The sequence below is a fragment of the Apostichopus japonicus genome, chromosome 2, assembly GCF_037975245.1.
Source record: "Apostichopus japonicus isolate 1M-3 chromosome 2, ASM3797524v1, whole genome shotgun sequence".
Classification (NCBI taxonomy): domain Eukaryota; kingdom Metazoa; phylum Echinodermata; class Holothuroidea; order Aspidochirotida; family Stichopodidae; genus Apostichopus; species Apostichopus japonicus.
In genome coordinates this window covers 20,562,387-20,574,806 of record NC_092562.1, presented here as the reverse complement: position 1 = coordinate 20,574,806, position 12,420 = coordinate 20,562,387, and the positions used below count along the sequence as shown (strand labels likewise).

At 38.5% G+C, this 12,420-nt stretch overlaps 1 protein-coding gene across 2 annotated transcripts in view; it reads right to left on the bottom strand.

The window, feature by feature from the left end:
* Positions 1-11,947, bottom strand: part of LOC139981612 (pancreatic triacylglycerol lipase-like) — a 37,940-nt gene extending 25,993 nt beyond the window's left edge. For both annotated transcript variants that reach the window (XM_071994133.1, XM_071994141.1), the window contains exon 1: positions 11,806-11,947. The gene's annotated coding sequence lies outside the window, so the exon portion shown is untranslated. The remainder of the gene's footprint in view (positions 1-11,805) is intronic.
* Between the last annotated feature and the right edge of the window lie 473 nt (positions 11,948-12,420).

Here is a 12,420-nt window from a genome sequence, read left to right as displayed (position 1 = left end):
TGTGTCGACGCTTCTAATATTATTGTGTGGGAATGTAAATTATTTATAAATATCTTAAACACCTAGAAGAAAAGGTCGATATGACCTTCCATTAAAAGGGATCTAGGCAACATGAAATGTGGGGGGCGGAATGTATTGGTGTCCCCATACTAAAATGAATTTAGAGACATTGAGTTAACATGGTTTTATATCTGTATTAGCAAGTACATTTGAAAACTTTTAGCAGTTTTTATTACGCAACAATTGGCAACTGTAAACTCTGATGACCTTTACAAAGATTTACAATTGGAAATGTAAGTCCACCTGACTATCTCTTTATTGACACGGGTGCTATAACATGGTCAAACACCTAACCGCAAAAAAACACGACTTAATTAGATACCGTATTATGAAAACTTGATTATGAAGGATAATACATGATAGCTGCAGCATATTATATTGCTTGAATGAGTGATTTTTTCTTAATTAAAACATCATGCGTGAATACCCACCATTTACTGCAGACAGCATTGTCTGACGATCGCTCAACATTCAACGCACTCTGCGTAACAGCTACTAGTGTTTCACTGTAGTCTCAACTAATTCTCACATACAGGCCTATATATGTACTCCAAAAGAAACTTAAGGGTATCTCTAGGGCCGACAAATTGAACCGTGAGGAACTTATTAAAATACAAGTCCAAAACTACAAGCATTCCGTTAATTACAACCCCCTCATTAAATGCTTTATGAGATCTATCAAACAGGATGATGCTTCATTCAAAGATGATCAGTTTAAAGTACCCCCCCCCCCACTCACCTTTCTAGATTTTCATCAACCCCCCAATATTAGATTTCTACTCACTTCCTCCAGACTTCCTTACCCAGTTTCCACCTCCGCATGTAATTTCCGTTGTGGAAAACATAGGTGCCAAATATGCCACCATATTACCCCGGGCCCTGTGGTTAAAATTCCCGATGTTGACTATGGTCTCAGACTTCCTTCCCTAACTTTTGATTCTAGTAATGTCACTTACATATTCTAAATGTTTTCTTTGTAAAGATGGCAACATATGTAGGTGAAACAGGCTCCCGCTTTCCGCTTGTACGTTTTAATAATAAAAAACAATCGATTCGTTATACTTTTTCAGGATTCCCCGTTTCCGAACAATTCAATCTTCCTTTACATTATCTCAGAAACCTAAAATGTATTTTAACTACTTCTAACTTTAAATCTGTAACTGAACGTAAACGGAAATAATCAATTGGATCTTTCGTATTAAGTCTCACATCACCGACCTCAACAAAGACTTGGGACTCCTTATACCAACTACCAGTTCTACTAACATATGTAATCCACTCTTCCTATTCTTTGCTCCTTAATCCGCTTCCTCTAATAGTCATGGTTTATTTGGTACTATTATTTGGTACTTATCTAGCGTCATAGTTTCACTGTGTTACAGTTTGAACTTTTCACCCCACTGTCAAGTATTGCTGACAAAAGGTCCCAGCAACAGGAAATATACTAATTGTATAATTGTAAAAACGAAAAACGAGAGTACATACAACCCCCACCCAACCCCACCCTCCCCCCTCAATCATACCCAGCCTCACCATCTCTGATTTGAAGCTCTAGTTTTACTGTTAGTTTAATAATGTTCGATTAGCTACGTAACGATAAAAGAGTTAAAAGAAATTGGACTAAATCGAGGGCCACAATTTTGGGCTAAAATTGATTTTATTATATATTGGAATGCATTATACTGATGACATTAATCGCTCGCGAGCATCGAAAACTTCACACATACAAAAGGCAGAACATTGAATAGACAAAGCAAAAGTCATTGAAGTGTGGTTTAGTCTTAGAAATCCGATTTCAATGCCTGCATGTACTGAGGGTGCACCCATCTTTAGAAAAAGGTACACATCGCGGCATGCCTTTGATATTATTTACCGAGCAAACTGTGTGGATTCATTGGTGATAATTGCGCCGACTGTCCATACACGCACATAGCAGCTTAAATTTCAAAATCAACATAAACTGACAAAGAATTTGACCATAACTTAGCACCTTAAATGTTTGTAAAGGAACAGAAGTGATTTTCTATTTTGCTTGAGAAAAAAAAAGGAAATTTTTTTCTTATAAAAAGTCTTTCTATATTTACAGACCTTGCAAAAATGGACAACAAAAGGAAATGGTTTTCCCGCACCCCTCCACTTTTTTTTTTAATTTTTTTTTTTTAGGAATTCATGCATTAGTGGTTGACTTTCTTGAAGTGTTTATTTATTTTCTATTATTTGGTATTCTGATAATTCGAACACTTACCATCTCTCAGGAGTCCAAGGGCATTCATATTGAACGAAGGTGTTATTTGTCATCTAGATTTAAACTATTCTTTCCTTTCGACTGTAACTTTGCGCCAGTTTGATCAGTCATATGATATTTGGACATGATACTCAGTTGGTGGGGGGGGGGGGGGGTGAGGACTGTCATATCAAACTAAGAGAGAGACTTGTAGCGAGTACGCGAGAACTATTCTAGCAGTATGTTGCATATACTCGGGGTCCTCGTCTTCGCGTTTTCGGGGTATTTTGTACTATACTTGTGTACTCATATTGTAATATTGGTCTATTGCTATTGGTCGTATTTAGTCACATGACCATTTCATTTAACGTGTCATATGCTAACCGTTGAATCTAATCCGTAAAGTTAAGTTTGCGTCCCACAAATTCAAGGTAAAACACATTCATATCATTGTACTTCCTGACTTACAGATCCTTGCACCTGCCATTTTGATGGACCAAAGAAGGTAAGAAGGCAGATTATGACAAATTGCAATCAAAATGCAACTTTCAACCGGAGTCATAGCTGCCATATTGGATTCCGATTAGGCTATCACAGTTGGGTGCGTAAATTTACCCATCAATCAAAATAAGCAATTGCAAACCATGTTTGTTACTTTGGGGCATAAATATCAGATTAAAAAGTGAGGTAAAAATACGAGTTTATGTCAGTTCATTTTCAAACCAGTGCAGTAACATATATGGTTAGGCTACTTGTGGAGACGTTGACTTGTATAGTAGATATATCTAGCCTATACGTTTCATGTATAAGAATCAGGGCTGAGGTGTTATTAACTGTTGACTTATGTGCCTATATGTGTTCAAGAGTTTCCAGTTAGGGGAATTAACGTAAGACGAATATATGATAGATTAAATTAGTGACAGAGCAGATGCACCACTTATCTCAACCGTTCGGGTAAACTTTATATAATTTCTCCCTTCGCTTTCCTAATGAATATGGAATCTTTCCTAATGAATATGGATATTAGACACAACATATTTATTATGTACTGAATTGCTAGTTTCTCCTTATATGTCGTTGTATTATCAGTGTAATGAGTGAAAATCATTGGGATGGGGAGGGGCAGGTGTGAAGGGGTGGTGTCGAAACCATATATGCAAATGAGACTATCCCCATGCATCGTGGCACACATATGAGAGTAAAGTCACCTAGAATCTGGACTGCGATATGATTTGTTTTTAAACATCTCGCTGATTGTTTCTACATTTGAAATTTAAAGTTATTTGAACATCTGTCATTTGTATCTTTTACATGTCAAAATCACATCAAATATAAGTCAAACCACAATTTTATAAAAATGAACTTTATATCTATATTCTGTTCACATTTGTATTACTGAATTACACAATCATTACGATAACGCGTTTCCTTCTTCCTGTCTTCAGATTGAATTATCAGAATGTGCGTGACAATAGACTTTTATTTAAAGCAGCGACTGGTAACCCCCCCCCCCCCCCCATACCGGACTGCCAAATAGGGATGGCTGAAAATCGGTTGCATCAATCACTAAATTGAATATTATTAGTATTATTATTATTACTGCAGTTATTAATTACCATCATAAAGGGCCATCAACATTGTTGAGAACAATTCAGTATATACACATGATATGCAATGATATATTTATTATTAGTAGTATTGTTATTGTTATTATTAGATGATTCAATAATTCATCCCGGATATTTTTTTTTTATGAAAAAAGGATAACTGAGCGATTAATAAGTGAATTGATTCAAATTCTCCAAATTCAATCGCATGGAAAACTAATCTTATTATAGTATTAAATACATTTTAAAAACAAATTGAAAATAATTAGAATATTCTAATTTTTTGTTTCGCTTGTTTTCTGTTTTGATATTTATTATACTATCAACTATCAGCAACAAAGGTATAATCAAATCAAAAAGCCTCTTTTAACGTGTAACGTTTTAAGGCAATTAACTATATCCACTGTATAGCGTTATGATCGTTTTAATATGGTAGGTAAAGGCACATATTCACTGAGAGTTTAATTGAATTTATTGTTACAGGAATTGGGGAGGAAGTGTGCAATGCTAATCAACCAATCAAGTTACCGGAAATTGAACCAATCACAAAAAGGTTAAAGGTAAAACAATTAATTTACCAACCGCACTATCTAAAATTTAGATGGTGGGAATCCTTATAACACCTTTTTTTGGGAGGGGGAGGAAGAGTCGGGGAAACATATAGGGCACGTGCCCCTTACCCTACCCCTGTGAAAATGCACTTTTCATAAATTTACTCGTTACTAAAACATAGGCTACCTTTTATGATAAACAACAGCTGTTTGCTGTTGCTGTTATTATTGTTTTTGTTGAAAACAGGGCCAGGGCGGTGTAGCCGGGGCCACAGATACCAGGTATAGTGCACTCCGCAGTGTCCTTTTCCCTAAAGGATCCATTTGGCACACTTTCAAGTGCCCCGCGATGTTCGAGATTATTCGACACAATGATTGATTTTTGAATTGTTTTAATGTAAAGAAATAAAAGAGCAGGAAATTTCTTTTTGTCATACTTATACATTTTGACCCAAATATGGACAGACATTTTATCGATAACCTGCGTTACTGTTAGCCCCTTTTTCTGTCCGAAGGTACTAATATGTACCTCATGGGTTAAATAATACAATAACACACGAAGGTCCCCCTCCCGTAATTTATCTTGCATGATAACGAAATAAAAATGATATATTTCCATAAGTTAGCTACCGATTGATGGCTGCACATGATTTAGTTTGCAATACGTAGTGTATGTACCTTTCATGTTGAGGTATTACCTTCGTTGTGTTTTCTTTTGTGACTTGAGCATGCGCAATAGCAAACGACACTTTTGATCGTAATGAATGGAGCATATGCAGGTGCGTATCCAGGGGGGGGGCGTTGGGGGCGCGCGCCCCCCGGGTAAGGAAAAGAGGAGAGAAAAAAAAGAGAAGAAAAAAGGGAAAAAAGAGGGGAAAAAAAGAAAAGGAGGAGAGAAAGGAAGGGAAAAGAAAAAGAAAAAAGAGAGAAAAAGGAGAAAGGGAGGGAGTAGAAGATAGCCAAGACCTCGGAAAGAGAAAGAGGAACAGTCATAGTTAAAGCGCTGATCCTTATTATATACACAGGGTAGCCAGTGACAGATCAAGGATTACGGAGGGGGTGTGCGCCTCACCCTACCCCTTACACCGACAACTCCATTTTTGACGTTTCCATTTTTCCTCTCTCACTAATGTATCTATATAAATACTATATATGGTCTATCATAACGCGTTGTGTGTATGGACGCCTTAAACAATCGTATAAATTGTAGTACAATTGTGCTATATGGAACCAACTGTAACTGGTCTTGAACTCGACCGCGTCGTCGGGGAACATGACGCATTTCGGGAAGGGGGGCGACCGCCCCCCCCCCCCCGTGCAAATTTTCTTTATGACATCGCTAGTAATTTCAAAATAGACAATGCTTAGATGCAACTTACAAGACCTGGGAAGTGTCATTTCCAGCGATCTGGGAGGCATTTTCTTGTACGCTTCGCGCCAACCCATGGTGGCGCTTCGCTTAGATAGTTTGCCTACAGGCTTCGCCCCTCCCTTGGCAATTACTCGCTACACGCCTGTTCGAATTTGTAAAGCAAAGAGCAGATATAAGATCATATCAGTGAGCATTGAAATGCATGTTCCACGATGAACAGCCTCAAAAAACTGTTTATGTGTGTAGTCAAAGGCGTAGGAGCCAAATTGGATTTGGGGCTGTAACAACTTGCCCGAAAAAAAGGCGAAATTTTTCGCGCGCTTCGCGCGCGTTCAACATATCGATGCCAACATCAGCCCCCGCCTCCTACGGGACCTACGCCTATGTGTGTAGTGTTCGCTTTCGATATGATATCGGAAATATCTGCTATTTTTCATTTCCGAAACCAAGTTTTATAATAGCCATTATAAGAGGTTGCAATATTTCTACACCAAGAAATTAACTGCGTCTGAATTTTCGACAATTTCCTCACCAACATTCTTCATCATACTTTCTTCTACTCGTGCAATTTTCACCTGTCTATTAGGGGTTCAAGGAGGTTTTTCTATATTGCTTGTCCATAGATTGAATTTTCTGCAACATTATGGGTATGTTTTCAAGTGATTTTTATTCACGAGAAATGGGAATTTTCAAATTCTCAACAAATAATCGGCTTAAAACCTTCAAAAGTGGGGCTTTCGGATATTGTGGGCGGTGACGTAGAATCACCTCAAAAGCAATGATCCATAGGACATGCAATCAGGTCGAACATGATGTGTGACTGGTTATGGATGGAAAAAACTTTTGGGATATACTTGGTTCTCAGGCAAAAGTGTACATCTGGTTGCTCATTTTCAAGCCCGAGAAGTGCCATTTCCGGTGATCTGGGGGGTATCAAAACCAAAAATTTTCTTGTACGCTCCGCGCCAACCGATGGTGGCGCTCCGCTTAGATGGTAATTCGCGCCCCCCGGGTTAGAAAATCCTGGATACGCGCCTGATATGTACATAGACAACTTTTAATCCTGTGTGGAGTTATACAGATTGCAGCGATGGAAACTTGGACAAAAATATGAACCAGATATACGAAGCCGTACCACTACCCCCCCCCTCCTCCACCCCTCCACCATTCCACACCACTACATCTTCCTAACCAACCTCACCATTGCCACTTGATCCACTCGACTAAAAATGGCCTTCTGTTGGGTAACCAAGATTGTCTAGCAATCTTTAGGTCACAAACACCTCATCATAGCGTTTTGTGTCACCACTTTTTTTCAATTCTGTGCTATTTTGTAAATGCACTATAGGCAACAACATAGTTAATGATCCCATCATGTGAGCAGAAAATGTCTGGTCTTGTTTTTCTTTTTTTCTCAATAATATTTTTCATTTATCAATCATTTTATCCAAAAGAGGAAGATGATATTTCTGCTCTTGCGTTTTGGTGAAAATCTATAACTATGCAGATGAGAATATAGACCGTAAAGCTAACATCACATGCCACCCTCTGCCACCCAATTACTGAAGTAAAGGAAGTGAAAGCCAATCCCCCCCAATACCCCACAATCCCCCCCCCCCCCCAAAAAAACCCCGTTCCATTCATTCAAGCATATCTCGAATTAAGGACATATATATTGAGATATATATAAGAGTATAGAATATTTTCTTTGTACATTGCATGTACCAGAATACACACTTAAACTATTCCGTACGGTTATAACAAGTTTGCGCCTTTCTATTAAACGAATTCAATAGACCACCGTTTTGAACATCGAAATGTATCTGATTCTTGTATGGAAAGAGCCATAGGCGTAGGAGCCTCATTTGATTTGGGGGGGCTGTAACGACTTGCCCGAAAAACATAACCAAAATTTTTCGCGCGCTCCGCGCGCGTTCCACATGTCAATGTGCTTATCATATAGGCATTCTTTGGTTACTACATCACATGCCAATAACATACAATCATTTTCCGTGTTTTTACCCTTCCATATTGGTTATAATTATTGGGGAAGTCGTTACAACAATAATGATAATAATATCAGTTTAACCATTGAAAATACACATTGTAAATTCTTCTTCTTTCAGTAGGTGCCATTGGCGGAGCTAATAGGGGTATTGGTCAGGGGGGAGAATGGTCTGTAGGGGCGCTTTCGACACTATCTAAGCAGAACGCCACCACAGGTTGGCACGGAGCGTAGAGAAATTTTTTGGGCAAAGATACTCCCTAGATCGCCGGAAATGACCCTTTCCAGGCCTTGCTAATTTGCAGATAAACGAAGAATAAATAGGTGTCATCGCCATTTGTCAGAAAATTCCACCAACAAAATGTGACAAATGTCAATAGGTATTTGAGAGCGCAATAAAAAAAGTCAATAATCGCGAACAAGTAAAGAGTGGTAAAAAGCTGAAAAGGGCGCCAGCAGTCCATTTGAGTCCGTCAGGGGGGCATCCGTCCCCTCTGACTGTATGGACGCTCCGCCACTGGTAGGTGCCCGAAAAATTTTCAGCATATTGCCCGAATTTTCACCAAAAAACTTAAAAAACACATTGCAAATTATTTTCTTTCAGTAGGTGCTCGAAAAATTCTCAGCATATTGCTGAATTTCCCCCCCCCCCCCCACCCAAAAAAAATGGAAAACACACTGCAAATTATTATTCTTCCAGTAGGTGCACAAAAAATTCTCAGCATATTGCCCGAATTTTCACCAAAAAATATGGTTGGGGGCTGCAGCCCCCCCAGCCCCCCCGCCTCCTACGCCTATGGAAAGAGCGCTGTAAGTGGAGATACCATGTGCTATGAGATTGCTTAAATTCTTGAATATATAGAACTGGTATTTTGATATGAAAAGAAATATATGTTTCGCACCACATTTTAAGCGACCGATTAAAACGCATGTTCCTCTTCAATTTTACTTAAATGCCGAAAGGAAATTATGATGCAATTATAATCCCAGCAGAATGTGTTAATTATAGATATGTAAACTATTAAATCCATATTTGAAACTGTGATCTTAACTTTATCTTTTGGACTATTTTGAAACAAAAATATATAGTCTTCCTCAATCAGCCGTTTCTTTACGCAGGTCAAGTCGAATCAATTTGCTAACCTCATCAGCAGTATATACTCTTCTTCTTTGTAGGCCGGGGGAAAAAAGCCAAATTCTAAACAACGATTTTCTCTTCGGTCAAAAAAAAAAAAAAAAAATTCATGGAATCGTGCGTGCAGAGAAAAAACACGCGGTTGTCATGCATGTTATACGTTGGTTTTTGTTGGTATTTACTGTTGTCCTTGACTTCCCGCCTAAATATACACCAATTAAATTGTCCGGCGTCAAAACTCGAGACTATATCCAAAAGCTGTTGCAGTTGACGTCTCATAATCGTTATCAATTACTTTGCCAGTTCTTCCCCCCATTTTGGTAGTTACAGCGTTTACCGTATTTGACCACGCAATCAAGTAATAGAGTAGTATTGCGCTGCAAGTTTTTTTTTCTTTATTTTAAATGCACTAATCAAAACGACTATTGACACTTAAGGTTTCCTGTGAGACAAGTAGAACAGAACAGTGGGTTTAAAACATTTTTATAGGTCATGAAATCAATATATCGGGCATTCTAACCAACATTTCATACTTCTATAGTGAAGGACCTTTTTAATGTGACAGGTCTGTTTAATACATTGATTCAAGCTTTAAAAAAAAAAACGTAAGTCCGATTCATATAATGACCGACTTTTCAAATGTAGCTCATCCAATGTTCAATTCAATTGTACGGCATGAATAATGCGTTACAACCCATTTTTTTTTGTTTTGGCTGTGTTATAGGCCTACGTTTTTCTACTGTTCTGGCCGCATGCCCTCCACCCCCTCCCTCCCCCTCCCCCCCCCTCCCCCTCCCCTCCCCCCCCCATTACCTGCGAATCCCGGCTCTGTGAAAATGAGCACTTATCGGTATGTTTCCAATACAAAGGGTGAGTCCAAGCACGGAAATTAAAGTATATGTTACCTTGCTGGATAGATTTTTCTGGTTTTTGTTGGGGGGGGGGGTGGGGATTCTGTATAAGATCTTACGATAGAATTTTCTCGTTTAGATATAACTTGAGTGAAACACAATATCCATATTCATTTGGAAAGCATCCATATTCATTAAGAAAGCGAATCGAGATAATATATATAATATACCCGAACGGTTCAGATAAAAGGGAGGATTTTACTCTCTGTGACTTTCTATAACTGAAGTTATGGACGAAACTGTTTTACTCGGGAATAACAGTGGACCGTACGTACATCACTGCCATCATATAACCAATACTTCAGACTCGTAAACACTATACACACATGCATATACATACACGCACAAGGACCGATTCTCTTGGTAGTTCAAATGGGATGAAGCCATAATTTTTCGGAAAAAAACGACTCCACATTATTAGTAAATGATACCATTGTGTTACCAGGGTGGGGTGGGGTGGGGGGGTGGAGTAAGGAGGAGAGGATGTTGGAAAATGTCTGACCCCTAAATTCGAAAGCAAGAGTTTAGTCCGCTGTTATAGTGAAGAGAGTCCATAGTTGTCGATAACTTGGAGGCTCCTTCTCTCCATACAATCTCTCCTCGCGAACCCTCTTGGATCTCACAACCCCTTCCATCAGACTAAAGTGCGTCCGTAGCGTATTTACATGTGCTTACTGGTACTCGCATTTCTAGCAAATTCACCAGTACTCGCCCTTGTGGATTTGTACTCATATACTTGTAATCGGGGTATTTGAAAATTTAGAAGACCTTTAGATGTAGATGAAGACATTTAGAAGTGTAACAAAAATAAAGTACGTAAGCCGGTACCGTACCGTACCGGTTCATGGAGCCTTCTATACTCGGAGAGTACAAATGGAAATTCTACCGTGTACTGGTACTCATGCTGTGGTACTCGTTCTATAGTGGTCTGCGCTCCACAATCCATGTACAATGACATGATCATTTCCTCTAAATGAAAGTCTCTGTGTGGTACAAAATGAGTACACCCAACCGTTGAGTACAACCAGCCGTTGAGTATACCCAACCGTTGAGTACAACTACCACTGAATACAACTTTGTAAACGAATACCTTTGTTCTTAATCATAGAGTGTATTGGTACTCATGTTGTGGTATAATACCAGTATGTCCTCCGTAATATCATAGTCTGAAATGAACACTTCCAGCTAATTGAAAGTGTTTTCCACGTGTGATGGAAAACGAGCACAACCATGCAACTACCGTCCGAAGAAACGCCACCCCCCCCCCCTCCCTCCCTACCTCCCTCACCCTCACTCCCCTGTGATTGCGAAGGTCATTTTTGGCTACGAGGAAAAGTTCTTAAGACACATAATGTCTACAATGCGTATTGTTTTATGTGTGTCTTTTCTTTCTTTTTCCACCATATACTCGCAGACGTCACGTGTACGAGGCAATCAGCTACGGTATATATATATATATATATATATATATATATATATATATACATATATATATATATATATATATATATATATATACAAGTATTCGGTATATATTAGCCTCGGTCGGCAAAACGGCACTGTGTTTTCAGGACAGTGCGAAGTATGGTGGCCCAGGTGCTCACTCAATTAACTGTTTTGTTATACTTAATTGTCTAGTGAGGGAGAAAATGGATTTCATATCTAAATATACGAAATACTTATCCCGAAATATCTACAGCGTACATAATGCTCTAGGAATAGTACATTGACTCTTGACGCGGCGAAATGTCTTAAATACAGGTTGCTCATTGCCTCCGGCAGTGATTCAAATGAAAGGTATAGTTATTTTAAACTGATATTCAGTTATTAAATCAAGTATGTCCGAGCAAAGAGTTAAAAAAACAAATGAAAAGAACACGTTTTCAAAGAAACAAAAAATAGGTTTCATAATAAGAAAAAGAAAAAAAAGTATCACTCACCGCAATACGTTATTCCAAAATGAATAAGTTTGAAAGTATCCTATCAAAATATGAAATGTTTGAATTCCTTGGGAGAACACATAACCTCTCCCGCTTGCCTCTTTTAGCGTGACTGGTGGCGTCCGTTTCACTTAGCTTGTCGCGAACTACTGTTTCCCTTGCACGGTGTATTTCACAATAAAAGACACCGAACCGAGCGAACTTTATTTACGGTAGCCATGAAGAACCATAATAAGTTCTTCCGTCTCGGATTATTGAGCATGGTTACTTTACTGCCACAAACAAATGCAGATATTTGCAGACATGCGGAAGAAGGGGAAAAGAGGACATCACGCAATTAGAAAAGTATGCTGCATGAAAGAGAAGGAACAAATGAGAAAGACTGCGGGAAGGAAAACAAGCAAGCAAGTTAGTAAGAAGAAAAAAAATGAGGCAAGAAGTAAGAAAAAACCAAAGCAATAAAACAGATAGGCCTATCAAACTACAAAGGGAGGGAAACAGTTAAGAAATAAAGAAAACATTTCACGAAGGAAACCACAAAGAAGCAAGCAAATTAGTCAATTAAACCCAGCAATAAAAGAAGCTTAGAAATAAAAATTAAATTAAGCAAAGAAA